Here is a 17496-nt window from a genome sequence, read left to right as displayed (position 1 = left end):
TGCATTTGCTTTCCTCTGCTGTTTTTTCTTTGTACCCTAGAACTATGTTCTCTGGATGACTTTTATTTGTCCCACCCTGTATATCAGTCTACCGTGGTTAATTTCTCATAGGCTGCCCTCAGGTCAATGAAAGTCATACCAGTCACCTTCTTTCTTTCTATCCATTTTCAGTGTGCTTGGTTAAATTCAAAATCGCTCATTAGGTACCATAGTCACCTAAGAGTTTTTGGAACAACGTGTTTAATTTGTTTGAGCCTCAAATCGTTTTGGTCGGCTGCCTTATTATTTTTCATTTCGTCTGTTAGCGTGTGCAGATCCTCAACTGTGTGAGGTGCCTCAAGTGAATGGTACTCATTTTCCAGTCCTCTTTTGATAGAAAGACGGTGCAATATGTGGATGATATTTACTCTGGGTAGAAGCTGATGGACGATTTGGTTTGGCGAGACACCAGTCTGAAGTGTTTTGGAGTTTGATGGGCCATCGCTGACATTCCTCATTACACTTAAGGATTGAGTGCTGTTCTGACCAAGTTGTACTACTTCTCCCTTCTAATTGTGGTTAAGGCTCGGAGAAGCTCCTCTCCAGTCTCCAATGTGTCTTCATAAAATGAATCGGTATTTTAAAACGGGTTATACTCTTCTACGCTTATTTGTTTGCTGTAATTAAGCCCAGCTATGCATTCCTTCCGGCAGCCTCTATGGATGTATTTCTGAGATATTCATCTGGTTAGCTGCGTAAATGTGTCATAGGGGCTAGCGACTGGCGGTATCTCATCAATCTCGGCACCCTATTCTTCAGCGAAATATCTTCAACGTGCCTACTTGAGGTTCAGGCGCCTTGTAAACGGGTCGGTATCTAGACACACTACAGCTCTTACTGTCAGTATGGTGACTATGTTGAGTCCTTGGTAGAGCGTCTTCTACCAATTTAACTGACTGGTAAGCTATCCGATCTGTTACAAACATATTGTTAGGGTTGTATAGGGCTGTATCCACGTCCCCATCGTTCAATATTGAAAGAGGCTGGTAATTTGGGATTTTGTATAAACTTGAGTCCAGATCAGACTGTCCGTCTTTCGACTCTTTTCCAGTTAGAATCTCTCTCTTGGGAGAGCCATGTTGTGCTGTGACTACTGAAACCTCCGATTATTAACTTGACTGGCTAATTTTGAAAGTTATTTGGCACTCTGAACTTGACATCTGCCCCAGGTGTCTAGTAGGTATAGGTACGATCGAAGCAGATGCATAAGCTTACTGTGAGAAACCCTAGGTAACTGTATAATAAATGAAAATATTGATTGTTAAGATCACTTTATGTACAGATCAGTGAAGATGTTAATAACAAAGTATTGTAATTAATAGCGAAGTATTGTAATTAACAGCGAAAACTGAAACGGTTGGAAGTACACCATAACGGAAACAAAACCTTCCACTAAACTCTGGTCGGCGAACGACAGTTGCGAATGTTGGTTAAAGCCGCCTTTGATTTCACTGACATATCGTCCCCGTTGGTATAAATGTCTTTTCAATGTAAACATTTAGCCGCCATCTAATGTGAGCTCAAAGTTCACCCATGCGGAATGCGAAATGTGGTACATGCATGATGCTTGTAAAACCACACCAAACACGTCAGTACAGTCTCAGATCATAGGTGGAATGGAGCCTGTAATTTGGCCTCCAAGATCACCTGACTTCAATCCGCGGACGTGACTTTCTGTGCTCATGCCAAAAATGAAGTGAATAACACTCCCGCTGATAATCAAAATCTGGAGCGCCGAATTGTACACTACTGTCAAGATTTACTTATTGATTTGTGGTATTTGAAAGTATTCGTTACTCACTGAAGATGCGAGCGATTATTTCATTAAAAAGCAATGATGACATAGAACACCTCCTTTAACATGTACAAATGTAAATTGTCAGATTAACGTGGTAAAGTAGATTTTTTTCGTGAAGACAGGCCGTTAGTGTAATTTGAGCCCATTTAGATGCACACTTAATGGAAAAGATATATGTTTGAATTAACCAGGACAACATTTCATATTGAAATCGAAATTATCTGTTGTCCTCATAGCGGCTTGTTTGCGCTCCAACGTTTGCTGGGAAGTTTTTGTTTCTATTAGCGTATACTATATCCGTATCAGTTTTTGCTGTTAATCGCGATATATTCAACATTTATGCTCTGTTTCGAATATTTAAAGCACATGAACATGTTACTATTAATATGTAGCATTCTCAGCAGTTCTAGAAACTTAAAATTTGCCTGTTTGTAGATCTATTGTCACAGTGAACGAAAAACTCTGAATTTGCAGTTATTTGCTTTAAATAACGAAGTACAACGCTTTTTATAAACCGAAGAAGTGAGACTCACGTGCAAGTTGTGTGTCCAACACGGCCTGCAGCAGGTCTGTCGTAGGTGCCACTAAACAATCCCCTCTAGTAATCACCAATCAACACAGCAAAATGACTTTATGTTAGCTTCCACAAAATAATTACTCATTGTAGCCTTCTTGAATGACAGTGCGAACAAATAACGTTCACTTTTTCCGAACTTTATGACGTAGTTACTAATTGTACAAATGATCACAACAGATCTTGATGGTAGGACGTCGATAAGTGTATTGAATCATAATATCGTTACATTTAAATCAAATTAACGCAACGAAATTCGTTCTTCATAAATTATAATTTTTCATAGGTAATTCAGTAGAGGGCAGAGGTGGACAATAGTCGTCAGTAGAATCTTCTGCACTTAGAATGTGGCTGTGGTCGGCGTATCTCTGGCGACAGCGATGGAATGTTACCGTCGGCGTATTGACGCACTCTTCCTCACGAAACTAAAAGAACAGAAACAACCATTTATGTCCAAAATTGTCATGGCAACATATTTAAATAAGAAATTAAATTCTGACTCTAATAACTTAATACAGTCGATATAGTCACATTGTGTTATCTTATAAAATGCATTTTGCAGTAGTTTTTTGGAACATACACTGCGCGCGGACATTATAATCACATCGAAGAAAACGAATTATTGACAAGTATTGTTCTTGTGAAACACAATTAGCTCTTTATTTTCACGAACTAATGAGTGCCGTCGACATGGGACGTCAAATTGATTCCACATTTTTAGATTTCCAGAAGCCTTTTGACACTCTTGAAAGACTTCATGTTTACGCCAGTGACTGTTAAACTTTTTATTTCCACTATTGCAATTTCGGTCTTAGGCCATTATCAGGTTCAGATGTTTGGCTTTAAGCCATGTCTACTTTATACAAGCTGACATATTTAAACTTCGTTGTCATTTGCTGCTCTATACATTCGTAACGCTGCTAAGTAGTGCGAGCACATATGTCCATATATCGTAAAACAGCATAGTCTGTACTTGCATATGTTCGTTCCACCATCATTAGTAACTTTTGCACTAAGCCACAGCAGCGATATCGTGGGGAAAGCATACCAAAGGCTATGCTTTATTGGCAGAACACTTATAAAATGTAATAAGTCTACTAAAGATACTGCTTACACTACGCTATTCCGCCCACCTCTGGAGTATTGCTGTTTGATGATGGACCCGCATCAGATAGGCTTAACGGATGTCATCGATAAAGTTCAAAGGAGGTGATCACGTTTTGTTTTATAGCGAAATAAGGGAGAGAGACGGTACACGAACTCGAGTGGCAGTCATTAAAACAAAGGAGTTTTTCGCTGCAGCAGGACCTTACCACGAAATTTCATCACCAATTTCCTCCTCAGAGTGCGCAAGTATTTTGTTGGCACCCACCTACCTACATAGGGACAAATGATTGTCGCAATGAAGTAAGAAAAATCAGAGTTCGCATGGAAAGATCTAACTGTTCGTTTTTTACCGCGTGGTGTTCGAAAGTGGAAATGTAGAGAAGCATCTTACTGAGAACCCTCTGCCCGTTAATTTTGAATTGCAGGATAATGAAGTAGATGTAGATGTAGGTAAACTGAGGCGGTAAGAATATATATATATATATATATATATATATATATATATATATATATATATATATATATATATACAGGGTGGTCCATTGATCGCGACCAGGCCAAATATCTCACGAAATAAGCGTCAAACGAAAAAACTACAAAGAACGAAACTCGTCTACCTTGAAGGGGGAAACAAGACGGGGCTATGGTTGGTCCGCTATATGGCGCTGCCATAGGTCAAACGGATATGAATAGCGTTTTTTAAAAAATAGGAACCCCCATTTTTTATTACATATTCGTGTAGTACGTAAAGAAATATGAATGTTTTAGTTGGACCACATTTTTCGCTTTGTGATAGATGGCGCCGTAATAGTTGCAAACATATGGCTCACAATTTTAGACGATTAGTAGGTAATAGGTAGGTTTTTTAAATTAAAATACAGAAAGTAGGTACATTTGAACATTTTATTTCGGTTGTTCCACTCTGATACATGTATCTTTGTGAACTGTAAATGCCACATTAATGCAATAAATGCACAAAATGATGTCCGTCAACCTCAATGCATTTGGCAATACATGTAACAACATTCCTCTCAACAGCGAATAGTTCGCTTTCCGTTATGTTCGCACATGCATTGACAATGCGCTGACGCATGTTGTCAGGCGTTGTCGGTGGATCACGGTAGCAAATATCCTTCAACTTTCCCCACAGAATGAAACCCGGGGACGTTAGATCCGGTGAACGTGCGGGCCATGGTATGGTGCTTCGACGACAAATCCACCTGTCATGAAATATGCTATTCAATACCGCTTCAACCACACGCGAGCTATGTGCCGGACATCTATCATGTTGGAAGTACATCGCCATTCTGTCGTGCAGTGAAACATCTTGTAGTAACATCGGTAGAACATTACGTAGGAAATCAGCATACATTGCACCATTTAGATTGACATCGATAAAATGGGGGCCAATTATCCTTCCTCCCATAATGACGCACCATACATTAACCCGCCAGGGTCGCTGATGTTCCAGTTCTCGCAGCAATCGTGGATTTTCCGATGTCCAATAGTGCATATTATGCCGGTTTACGTTACCGCTGTTGGTGAATGACGCTTCGTCGCTAAACAGAACTCGTGCAAAAAAATCTGTCATCGTCCCATAATTTCTCTTGTACCCAGTGGCAGAACTGTACACAACGTTCAAAGTCGTCGCCATGCAATTCCTGGTGCATGAAAATGTGGTACGGGTGCAGTCGATGTTGATGTAGCATTCTCAACACCGACGTTTTTGAGATTGCCGATTCTCGCGCAATGTGTGTGCTACTGATGTGCAGATTAGCCGCGACAGCAGCTAAAACACCTACTTGGGGATCATCATTTGTTGCAGGTCGTGGTTGACGTTTCACATGTTTTGATGTGTCGGCAGCTGGGCCAACACCTTGTAGATCGAGATGGCTGAAAATGCACGCTAGACTAACGCAGACGGGCGTGAAGTACTGGAACAGGCTACGTAATTAATGCTATGAAGAAAAGTACGTAGCTGGATTAATACTTATCTTTAATCAATCATTGTGGTACATCGCTCTTGACTATACACAGGAGACTTTAATTACAATCACTGTAAGGCTAATGGCGCCTTGCTAGTTCGTAGCCATTAACTTAGCTGAAGGCTATTCTGTCTCTCGGCTAATGAGAGAGAAAGGCTTCGTACATCTAGTCGCTAGCTAGGTCGTCCGTACAACTGGGGCGAGTGCTTGTTCGTATCACGAGACCTGCCTTGTGGTGGCGCTAGGTCTGCGATCACACAGTGGCGACACACGGGTCCGACATGTACTAAATGGACCGCGGCCGATTTAATGTCTGGCGGTGACACCACATTCCTCCCCCGCAAATCGGCGAACGGTCATGAGATAAGGCTTCCGCCCGCCGTGGGGAGGACCCCATATTGACGTATGCGATGAGGTGGGGAGCCTAACAACAGGCGAGGCTGTGCCACCCGCACCCGGCCATTCGGTCCGAGGGGAGCTAGGAAACGCCTGAAAACCTAGTCCAGGGTGCACGTCAACATGCGGTGTATGCGCCCGTAAAGAAACAGGAGGGGCCGAAGGGTCGACCTCCATTGCGTCGGGGTAGCCGACGCGCGATGACGTCATGTGGTCCGGAGCGGGCGGGAGTGCCATGGCGGAGGACAGCTGGTCACGGGAAGCGATCGGCGGCACGTGACCCTGGGAGGCGCTTGGCGGCTGCAGCGAAGCGTCGAATGCGGGCGACGCCGGCGGGAGAACAGGCGACGGCGGCGGCGGCGGCTGCGGCGGCGCGTCGCCATGGGGCAAAATGGAAGGCATCGTCGGGAACACCTGGGGATGAGGCGAGCCAGTAGATGGGTCCCCAGGGCGCTGACCGGACGGCACCGTCGCTGAAAGCAGACGGGGAGCGGCAGAACCCGTGCGACGACAGAGGCGCAGCTGATTGAGATGCCGACGCACCTCACCAGAGGCCCCCAAAACCAAATACATCGCGCGGCCGAGGCAGCGAAGAATGCGCCCTGCGAGCCAACGCCGTGAACCTCGATAGGTGCGATAAAATACAACGTCGCCAGGAGCAAAAGCAGGAGTCTGCCGCTGCAAAGGAACCTGATGCGGCGGATGCAGCAAAGACATCAAGGTGCGATGAGGACGACCGTGGAGCAACTCAGCCGGCGAGCGACCATCTCGGGGCTGAGAGCGATACGAAGACAAAAAGAGCAACAATGCGTCCTCCCGAGAATGCGACTCTTTCAATTTCAACATCTGTGACTTGAAAGTCCGGACCAATCGTTCAGCGGCACCGTTTGACTGAGGCGAAAACGGCGCGGATGTCAGATGTTGAATACCATTGGCCTGGCAGAATGACTGAAATTCTGCGGACATGAACTGTGGGCCATTGTCGGAAACAATAGTCTGCGGAAGACCTTCAATGCAAAAGATAGCAGACAACGCTTGGATGGTGTCGGAGGACGTCGTGGAAGACATCCGGACAACAAAAGGAAAATTGCTGAAGGCGTCGACCAGAACCAACCATCGAGCATTCCAGAATGGACCAGCAAAATCAACGTGCAAGCGTTGCCAAGGGGAAGTGGCTTTCAGCCATGCAAAGACTTTCCGCGGCGGTGCGGATTGTTGTTCGGCACACGCCATGCAAGAAGAACACATATTCGTAATCGCAGCATCGATTCCGAACCAAGTACAGTGCTGACGAGCTAGTTGTTGCGTTCGCACTATACTCCAATGTCCTTGGTGAAGAAGCCGTAAAACAGAGGACTGTAACGAACGTGGGACCACGACTCTGGACTGATCATTATCAGAACGCAACAACAAAACACCACGTCGAACAAAAAGTCTCTCCCTGTGAGCAAAAAATCGGCGAACCAACGGATCCTCGATCCGAGACTTTGACAAAGGCCATTGCGTAGCAACAAAACGTAAAACAGTAGCAAGGACAGGGTCAGCAGCTGTGGCGGTAGCTACACGACGAAAATCAATCGGAAACGATTCGACCACTTCATCGGTTTCCGAATCAATGAACAGGCAAGCAAGTTCGGAAGAATCGAATGCTTTATCCTCAGCAACAGGCAAACGGGACAACGCATCGGCGTTTCCGTGCTTAGCAGTGGACCGATACAAGATATCGTAGCGGTACTGCGAGAGGAAAATAGACCAGCGAATGAATTTCTCCGCTGTACGCGGAGGTACAGGCTTGTTCGGATGAAAAAGCGATGTCAAAGGTTTGTGGTCTGTGATGATGGTAACAGGACGACCATACAAGAAATCATGGAACTTAGTAACACCAAACACGAGAGCCAAAGCTTCTTTCTCTATCTGGGAATAATTTCTTTGCGCAGACGAGAGCAATTTGGACGCAAAGGCAATAGGGCGATCATGGGAGCCAACTTTGTGCGCAAGCACAGCACCGATCCCGAAATCCGATGCATCTACCATCAACAAAAGGGGTTTCCGGGGATCGAAAGGCGTAAGGCATGTATTAGAAAGCAACGCTGATTTCAACTGGCGAAAGGCGCGTTCGCATTCCGTCGTCCAGACGAACGGAACACCTTTACGGCGTAAGCGATGAAGCGGAGCTGAAATGGAAGAGGCATTGCGCATATATTTGTGATAATAGTTAATTTTACCCAACACACTCTGTAGCTGTTTCACATTGCGAGGGGAAGGTAAATCTTGTATGGCACGGAGGTGCTCTGGACTCGGATGTATGCCTTGGGCATTGATGACATGGCCCAGGTATGGTAAGTCACGAGCAAAAAACACACATTTGTCCTTCCTCAAGCGAAGACCATTTTGTCGCAAGACCTGAAATAACGTTCGGAGGTTCGCAAGATGATCTTCTTCTGTCTGTCCGGAGATCACTATATCGTCCAGATAGTTTGCTGCAGTAGGGACCGACGCACAAATAGTTTGTAAATATTGCTGAAACAAGGCAGGGGCGGATGCACACCCGAACGGCAGTCTTTTGAACCTGTACAATCCAAGATGCGTGTTAACCACCAATACACGCTGGGATTCGTCGTCCACAGGTATTTGCAAGTACGCATCGGCTAGGTCCAACTTTGAAAAATATTTTCCCGGGCACAGTTTAGCAAAAAGATCTTCCGGGCGGGGCAAAGGAAAAGTAGCAGTCACGAGTTGTGGATTCACTGTGGCCTTGAAGTCCACGCAAAGTCTCAATTTTCCGGAAGGTTTTGGCAAAATTACTAAGGGTGAGGCCCAGAGAGAAGCTTGCACACGTTCAATTACACCCTGTGATTCTAGATCGTTTAATGTTCTTGCGACCTCATCACGCAATGCGTGAGGAACATTGCGCGCTCTGAAAAATTTCGGTTGCGCGTTTACTGTCAGTTCCAAATGTGCTTCATAGTTTTTAGCGCAACCTAAGCCCGGTGCAAAAATGTCTGCAAATTCGTCACATAAGCGAGAAACACTGTCTGAAGGCACAGTCTGATTCACTGATAGGACCTGATTTACAATAGACATGTGAAACAACTGAAATAAATCTAAGCCAAACAAGTTCACTGCAGTAGAAGAACGAAGAACGTAAAATGACACAAGTTTTGTTTGTCCTTGATATGTTGCAAAAAGAGTGCACTGTCCTAACACAGGAATTGTCTGTCCGGAATAACTTTTTAACTGAACATTTGCGGCACGCAACGGAGGTGCGCCCAGTTGTTTGTACGTGTCGTGATTGAGCAATGAAACTGCAGCTCCGGTATCGAGCTGGAATGGTATCACTTTGCCTTCAAAGTCTAAGTCCACAAAAAGTTTATTGTCCCGCTGACGACAAGAGCGACTGTTTTGTGCAATTGGAATAGACACTGGTACAGAATCACTTGCTAATGGACGTGATTTCCGGCGACGTCGACGCACAGTTTTTATGGGACGAACACAGTCACTGTTAGAGAAAGTGGCACTGGACGAATCGGAATTAACTACATGAATGTCCATGGGCGAAGGTCCACGAGCCTGAGTGTCCTTGGTTCGATTCCGGCGCGAAGCAAAGGGCCTGGAATGATTGTGATTGTCTGATCGGAGCTTTTTCTGGCAAACACTTTGAACATGTCCTTTCCTATTACAGAAAAAGCAAATAGCTTGGCGTGACGGGCAATGTTCACGCGAATGTCTAGTAGCACACCGCGGGCATGATTTCACTGCAGTTGTGGGCTGGCGCGGCACACATGGCTTAGAGCGCGGCGGCAGCTGCGCTTGTTTGCGCGATGGCGGTTGACCGGGCCGCGCAGCTCGCCCGGCGGGCCGGTTAATGTTACACACTGCTGGCGAAGTTTCAAAAGATTCCTGAGCACAGTCAAGTGTGTCTTGTCTATCCAATATGTCTATCACTTGTTGAAGGGAGGGATTAACTAGTTTCAATATGTGCTCCCGTATGCGAACATCAGAAACGTTCTGTGCAATTGCATCACGCACCATTGTATCTGAATAAGAAAGACCACAGTCACAGTCAAAAGAACACTCCCTAGTAAGTCCTTGCAATGTTGCGACCCACTCCCTATTTGTTTGACCGGCCGTACGTGTTGTACGAAAAAACGTATACCGTTTTGCAACCACATTAACTGTTTCTTTGAAATAGGCATCTAAAGCAGACAAAATTTCCTCGTAGGACAGAGTTGCTACGTCGCGTCGGGGAAACAATTTCACTATCACACGGTAGGTGGACACACCGACACAAGAAAGCAAAAACGGCTGCCGCTCATTACCTTGAATTCTGTAGGCGGCGAGATGGAAGGCGAACTGGCGGGACCATTCCCGCCAAGTCTCGTGGTTTTCATCAAAACTTCGAAATGGTGGTGCAACGGCAGGTTGTGGCTGCGGTACCGGTGAAGCGGCGGCGGCCGCATCGGTTTGAATGGCACATTGACCCTGGACAAGCTGTCCAAGGGCATCCAATAACGCCTGCGTCTGCTGATTCTGCAAGCGATAAAATTCGGACAGTACATCTGGAGATTGTGGCGAAGCCATGACACAAATAAATTAGGGCAAAGTAAAACACAAGAGCCTTTGTAGACTCGTCGCCATGTGATGTGTCGGCAGCTGGGCCAACACCTTGTAGATCGAGATGGCTGAAAATGCACGCTAGACTAACGCAGACGGGCGTGAAGTACTGGAACAGGCTACGTAATTAATGCTATGAAGAAAAGTACGTAGCTGGATTAATACTTATCTTTAATCAATCATTGTGGTACATCGCTCTTGACTATACACAGGAGACTTTAATTACAATCACTGTAAGGCTAATGGCGCCTTGCTAGTTCGTAGCCATTAACTTAGCTGAAGGCTATTCTGTCTCTCGGCTAATGAGAGAGAAAGGCTTCGAACATCTAGTCGCTAGCTAGGTCGTCCGTACAACTGGGGCGAGTGCTTGTTCGTATCACGAGACCTGCCTTGTGGTGGCGCTAGGTCTGCGATCACACAGTTTAAATGGTTTAAATGGCTCTAAGCACTATGGGACTTAACATCTGAGGTCATCAGTCCCCTAGACTTAGAACTACTTAAACCTAACTAACCTAAGGACATCACACACATCCATGCCCGAGGCAGGATTCGAACCTGCGACCGTAGCAGCAGCGTGGTTCCGGACTGAAGCGCCTAGAACCGCTCGGCCACAGTGGCCGGCGATCACACAGTGGCGACACGCGGGCCCGACATGTACTAAATGGACCGCGGCCGATTTAATATACCACCTAGCAAGTGTGGTGTCTGGCGGTGACACCACATGTTTCTGAACACTTCCTGTGTCCTTAAATAACGTAACTATCCGGCGAACAGTCCGAACACTTCGATGATGTCGTCCAGGATACCGAGCAGCAAACATAGCACACGCTCGTTGGGCATTTTATCACAATAGCCATACATCAACACGATACCGACCTTTTCCGCAATTGGTAAACGGTCCATTTTAACACGGGTAATGTATCACGAAGCAAATACCGTCCGCACTGGCGGAATGTTACGTGATACCACGTACTTATACGTTTGTGACTATTACAGCGCCATTTATCACAAAGCGAAAAAAGTGGTCCAACTAAAACATTCATATTTCTTTACGTACTACACGAATATGTAATAAGAAATAGGTGTTCCTATTTAAAAAAAAACGCAATTGATATCCGTTTGACCTATGGAAGCGCCATCTAGCGGACCAACCATAGCGCCATCTGGTTTCCCCCTTCAAGCTAGACGAGTTTCGTTCTTTGTAGTTTTTTCGTTTGATGCTTATTTCGTGAGATAGTGGCCCGGTCACTATCAATGGACCACCCTCTTATAACAGCTTTCTCTCTTAACAGTTTTTTGAGCATATATTACTTAAGTGATTTACGCTAAGTTTTTGCATGACCTGTTTGAAAAATGGGATTTGAGTTGTTTGCACTTACTACACAAAAATCTTTGTCCAGGGAGAGCTGGTGCACTTGGGGGAAGGTAACAGTGACCCTGTATTCTGGTGTGTTGCCATTCTGAGATGACCTCTGCGTTTCATTTCGCATTCCAAGGCTTATTTCCTTGTCGCTTCGCGTGACGAAATTGCCTATGGGTCCTTGGAGGAGATCCCTCAGTTCCGCGCCTAGTCACCTGGGAATGTTTCATATTCAGCACAAGTGGCGCGCCGTGTAATTTATATGAAAATTGGAGAAGAGAGACGGCCGCGGCGACCTGAGGCGTGTAATCTGTATCTCTGTATCGGTGGAGCCCCTGCCGAGCATAGCTAATGGCGGCTGCAGTGATCCCGCCCGGCGATCAAATTCCGCTCTGCGGCGCCTCGCGCAGCTGTCGTCGGTTAGATTTGCCCTGATAAATGTTCCTCCTGACACGGCGTTGTCGCATTTTCGTCCTTTCCGTGACGTGACACTTTTCAGCTGTTAGTGGTATCGAATCATGATTCTGTTTTAAAAGAAAAAAGTCGCCATTCTGCGAAATGTAAGGTTTGTGACGTATGTAGTAACACATTTGCCGAAATATGACCTGTGGAACTGAAAATGAGTTCTTACATTACATTGACACTTCCTTTTAAATAATTGTATTGGGATATTCTGTTTATCAGATTTTTTCATAATTATAATCCGCCTATCTTCCACATCAGAATGAGTCGATACTTACAGTTTAACCTAAATTACTTATTTATTTTGACATAAAAGTTGTCATATGACTACTTACGTTCCAAGAGAATAAACAAATAATTCTTTCTGCTTGTAAAAAGTGCATTTGTACTTAAACTAACATTTTAGAAATTCATTATGGCAAGCGTTTTTACAATAACATAAACAACACTAATACAACCAAAGCCTCACATCTTAGTAAAAACATTCAAATTCTTGGAGCTCCTTAAGAATACAAAGTTTTGGGTGTGATTTCACTCTTCTCAGATAACAAGTAGGATGAGTCCTAAACAAACGGTACTAGATATTTGTACGAAATAAATCTTCGTAACGATACAGATCAATCTGTCACTTGTACCTATAAGTAGTTTCCGCTTAATTATTTCATCATTAAGTGTACGTGAAACGAGTTGTTCTTAGTAGCAACTTCAGATAGACAGCTAGAAGCAACATTGGTCTATGCTACAAATAAAGAAGACAAGCTCTTAATGACAGTCTAAAAAAAGTACACGTATCAACCGTGTACTGGTATTTTGAAAATAGAGAGGAAAACATCTACAGACGACTTAAGCTCGTAGATTACTAATCGCATGCGTAAACGTCTTGCGTGTCACAATGCACAGATGCTAGATCACAGCTTTGTGTTGTTCACATCTCAAACACTCCTCAAAGTTCATTATATATTAGTTTACATCAGTACATTACCAATGATTCTTGGTATGTAGTAACTCTTAAGTGAAATAAAAACAGAACTGTTCTGTACTATGCCAGTCGCAAATATAAGGAAGCAACTAACCTTATGTGTAACAATAGAACATCTTAGATCAACATCTGCAATCTATAAACATTAGAAATGTCAAAATTAATATGTGTTTTGCTTCATCGAAAATTCTGATGGTGCGGATGGTGGATATATCAGTAGTAGTGCCTCCGGAACTCGTACCAGATTCAATTACTAAGTGATGATATTTAAGGACAGTATGTCCTCTTGTTCACATAAAATAGTGCCGTCTCTCATGTCTCGCAACTGGACTTGCTTCATGTTAAGTTATAGAATCTCATCTCGTCCTTATGCAATTAACCACTATTCTGATTAGTGCACATGAGCCTGCAAGCCATATTAGAACTGTAGCTAAAATATGAAATTGATGTGAAAACTGTGGGGCATTCAATGAAGAGAAACATAGACTGAGATGTCAAAAGTCATGGGATAGCGATATTCAGATATACAGATGGTGATAGCATTGCGTACAAGAGGCATAAAACGGCAGTCCGTTGGTGGAGCTGTCAGTTAGTTATTACTGCTGCACGGCGGAAATTAACAGACTTTGAATGCGGAATGTGGTTTGAATTGGATGCATCCCATACTGAATTTTGGAAATAGATAGTAAATTCAATATTCCGATCTCATCAACGTCAAGAGCGTGCCAAGAATACTCCATTTTACGGATAACGTAGTGACCGATTGCCTTCATTTAAAGATTGCGAGCAGTGGCATTTGCGTAGAGTTGTTAGTGCTAACAGACAACCAACACTGCTTGAAATAACAGTAGAAATCAATGTCGGACGTACGACGAAAGAGTCCGGTAGGACAGTGTGACGAAATTCGGCGATAATGGGCTGTGGCAGCAGACAATCGACGCGAGTGCCTGCAGCGCATGTCCTGGGCTCGTGACCTTTTTGATTCGACTCTAAACGATTGGAAAACCGTGGCGTGATCAGATGAGTCCCAATTTAAGTTGGTAAGAGCTGAGAGTAGGGTTCGCGTGAGGCGCAGACACCACGAAGCCATGGACCCAAGTTGTCAACAAGGCATTGTGCAGGATTATAGTGGCTCCATAATGGTGTGGGCTGTGTTTACATGGAATGGACTGGGCTCTCTGGTCCTACTGAACCGGTCATTGACTGGAAATGGATATAATCGTCTACTTCGAGACCATTTGCAGCCATTCATGGATTTCATTTTCCCGAAAAACGATGGAATTTTCATAAATGACAATTTGCCATGTCACTGGTCCATAGTTGCTCACTAGTGGCTTGAATGACATTCTGGACAATTCGAGCGAATGATTTGGTCACCCAGATCGCCCGACGTGAATCCCACTACACAATTGTGGGAAAAATAGAGATGTCAGTTCGTGCGCGAAATTCGTCACCGGCAACACTTTCACAATTATGGAAGGGCAAAAGGAGGCCCGACGTGATATTAGGATGTATTCCATGACTTTCGTCATCTGATTGTCTATAATCGATAAGAATTACAGAGGAATTTCAACTACCTGCATTTGAGCTCACCGGACAGACACTGAGCCGGCCGGAGTGGCCGAATGGTTCTAGGCGCTACAGTCTGGAACCGTGCGACCACTACGATCGCAGGCTCGAATCCTGCCTCGGGCATGGATGTGTTTGATGTCCTTAGTTAGGTTTAAGTAGTTCTAAGTTCTATGGGACTGATGACCTCAGATGTTAAGTCCCATAGTGCTCAGAGCCATTTGAACCATTTTTGAACAGACATTGAAAGGTTGCTAGAGGCTTTCTGGTAAATGTTTTCATGTAAGATGCCAATGGTCTCTAGTATCCTGGAAGTAAATGTATTAATTCTACGGAGACCAATAGGAAGGGTCTCCTTAAGCTTTATTTTGAGATTTCCTGAAAGATTTGCCTCTGATAATTCGCAGGCTACCATGATCTGATCTTTACAGGGCACTGGTGTAATTTATGAGTAATTTTAGACACCACATGGATGTCCAATGTGGAACACGGTAGATAGTTTATGTTGGTCCGTTTCTAAGCAAAATCCGGAACCAGATGTGAAGCTTACAGGCTTCGTCTTCTGTGGACGTGACAATTAGTTTTCAAACTTACTTTCTGGCAACAGTTACGTGAGCCCATTTTCAGATTTCTTTGGCAACTCACCAAATCTATGCACACGCACACACATACACACATATATACATACACACACACACACACACATACACACACACACACACACACACACACACACACACACACACACACACACACACACATTGACACACCTTCTCGCAGTGGCCAAAGTCATTGGGCCATTTCCTAGGCTGCTCATGTGAGTTGTGTTGTGTCTTCAGTCATTTGTGTAAACGATCTTTTATGAGCAGAACATTTCCAGACTGGCTAAAATACACTGCAATTAAGCCTTTTTACAAGAAGGGGATAAAGAGATCGACCAATTTCACTTTTGCCCTTTTTTTGTATATATTTGAAATGGTTGTGTTCAAGCGTCTTCTTAAGCGTCTGACTGCAAATAATGTAATGTCCGAGTCACAGTTTCCTTAATGGTTCTCATATAGAGAAGGCTATTTGCACGTACAGAGAAAACGTACTTAATTCATTAGATAACAACTTAGAGTTTACTAGCATTTTCTATGACCTGTCAAAAGTCTTAGACTTTGTGAGCCATAGCATTCTCTTCAGTAAATTAGAAAATGACGGTGTCACCGGCAGTGCTGCAAAATGGTTCGCGTTTTACCCAACTAGCAGGAAGAAAAGGCTGTTATTGTGAAATACCTGTGGAGTAAGCAATCAGTCTTCATCTGATTCAGAATTAATTACATATGTTGTTCCTCAAGGATCCATCTTGAGTCCGTTGCTTTTTTTTGTGTACGTTAATGCCTTTCGTCTATGATATTTCCAGATGCTAAATTTCTTTTGTTTGCAGGTAATACAAACATTGCAAATAAATGGCAAGTAAAGTACAGATTTAGAAGCGGCTGCTAATCAAATTTTCACTTACATTAATAGCTGGTTTAAATCTAATTCACTGTCATTAACCTTTGAACAGACCCACTACATGCAGTTCAGAACCTGTAAAAGATTTCCTTCAGCATGTATATAACATACGAAGACAAGCAGATCGAAGAAGTTGACAGTGTTAAATTTCAGGGATTACAGGCCTATAACAAATTCAGTTGGGAAGGGCGTACCACAGAATTGCTGAAGCGCCTAAACAGATCTCTATTTGCAGCGTGAATGATATTAGATGTAGCAGATATTTATTATGTCACATGGGATCATATTCTGGGGTAACGCCTCAAGCCGAGGAAAAAGTTTTTAGCGTACAAAAGAATGTAATAAGAGTCATTTGTGGTGTATATTGTAACCTCCCCACAAAATTTTTAAAAGTCAATATTAGTGAAATTGTAACCTCCCAGCAAGAATAAGAAAGTCAATGTTAAGTCAAATGTTGTCTTCCCACAAAACTGCATAATAAAAAATGGCCAAGCGTAACCTCCTTGCAAAATTAAAGAATAATAATGACCCAAATGTAAACTCCCCACAGTAATAAAACTCAATGATAATAAAAATGTGCAAAAATGTTAAGTCCGCACAAATTTAGCGTCAAGATGAACCTGATAAATTTTATAAGGGCAGCTGCGCTGACCTTCGGCCCTGTGCAATAATTAAACCTGAACACAAAAACCAAAATTCTTACCTCAGTAAACTGCATCTATATCTGCTCTTATTTTACGGCACAGCTCCGTGCAATGCTGGCCCATGTTTAATTTTGATCCTTGGAGGGAATGCATAGGAAATATTATTTCATTTGAAATGAATCTCTTTATTTAAAACAGTTACTTTAAAAGAAAATTATTATTGGGGCAATTCTTGAAGAAATTAATTACAATTAACATGTGTTATTAGCTGAGCGCAATGCTGCTTCATTACCTTCGATAACAATATACCTCGTCCAGAACCGTGACCAGAGACCCATGTCGACGCCCGCGACTCCTCTCACACAACTTCCCACTGAGTCCAACTCACAACTCGCAACTACTGAGTCCAACTCGCAACTGAACACTCGCGCAGTCAAGCGCAGACTAGCAACGATAAATAACTCTCTGG

The sequence above is a fragment of the Schistocerca piceifrons genome, chromosome 1, assembly GCF_021461385.2.
Source record: "Schistocerca piceifrons isolate TAMUIC-IGC-003096 chromosome 1, iqSchPice1.1, whole genome shotgun sequence".
Taxonomy (NCBI): Eukaryota; Metazoa; Arthropoda; class Insecta; order Orthoptera; family Acrididae; genus Schistocerca; species Schistocerca piceifrons.
This window is presented reverse-complemented; position numbering follows the sequence as displayed.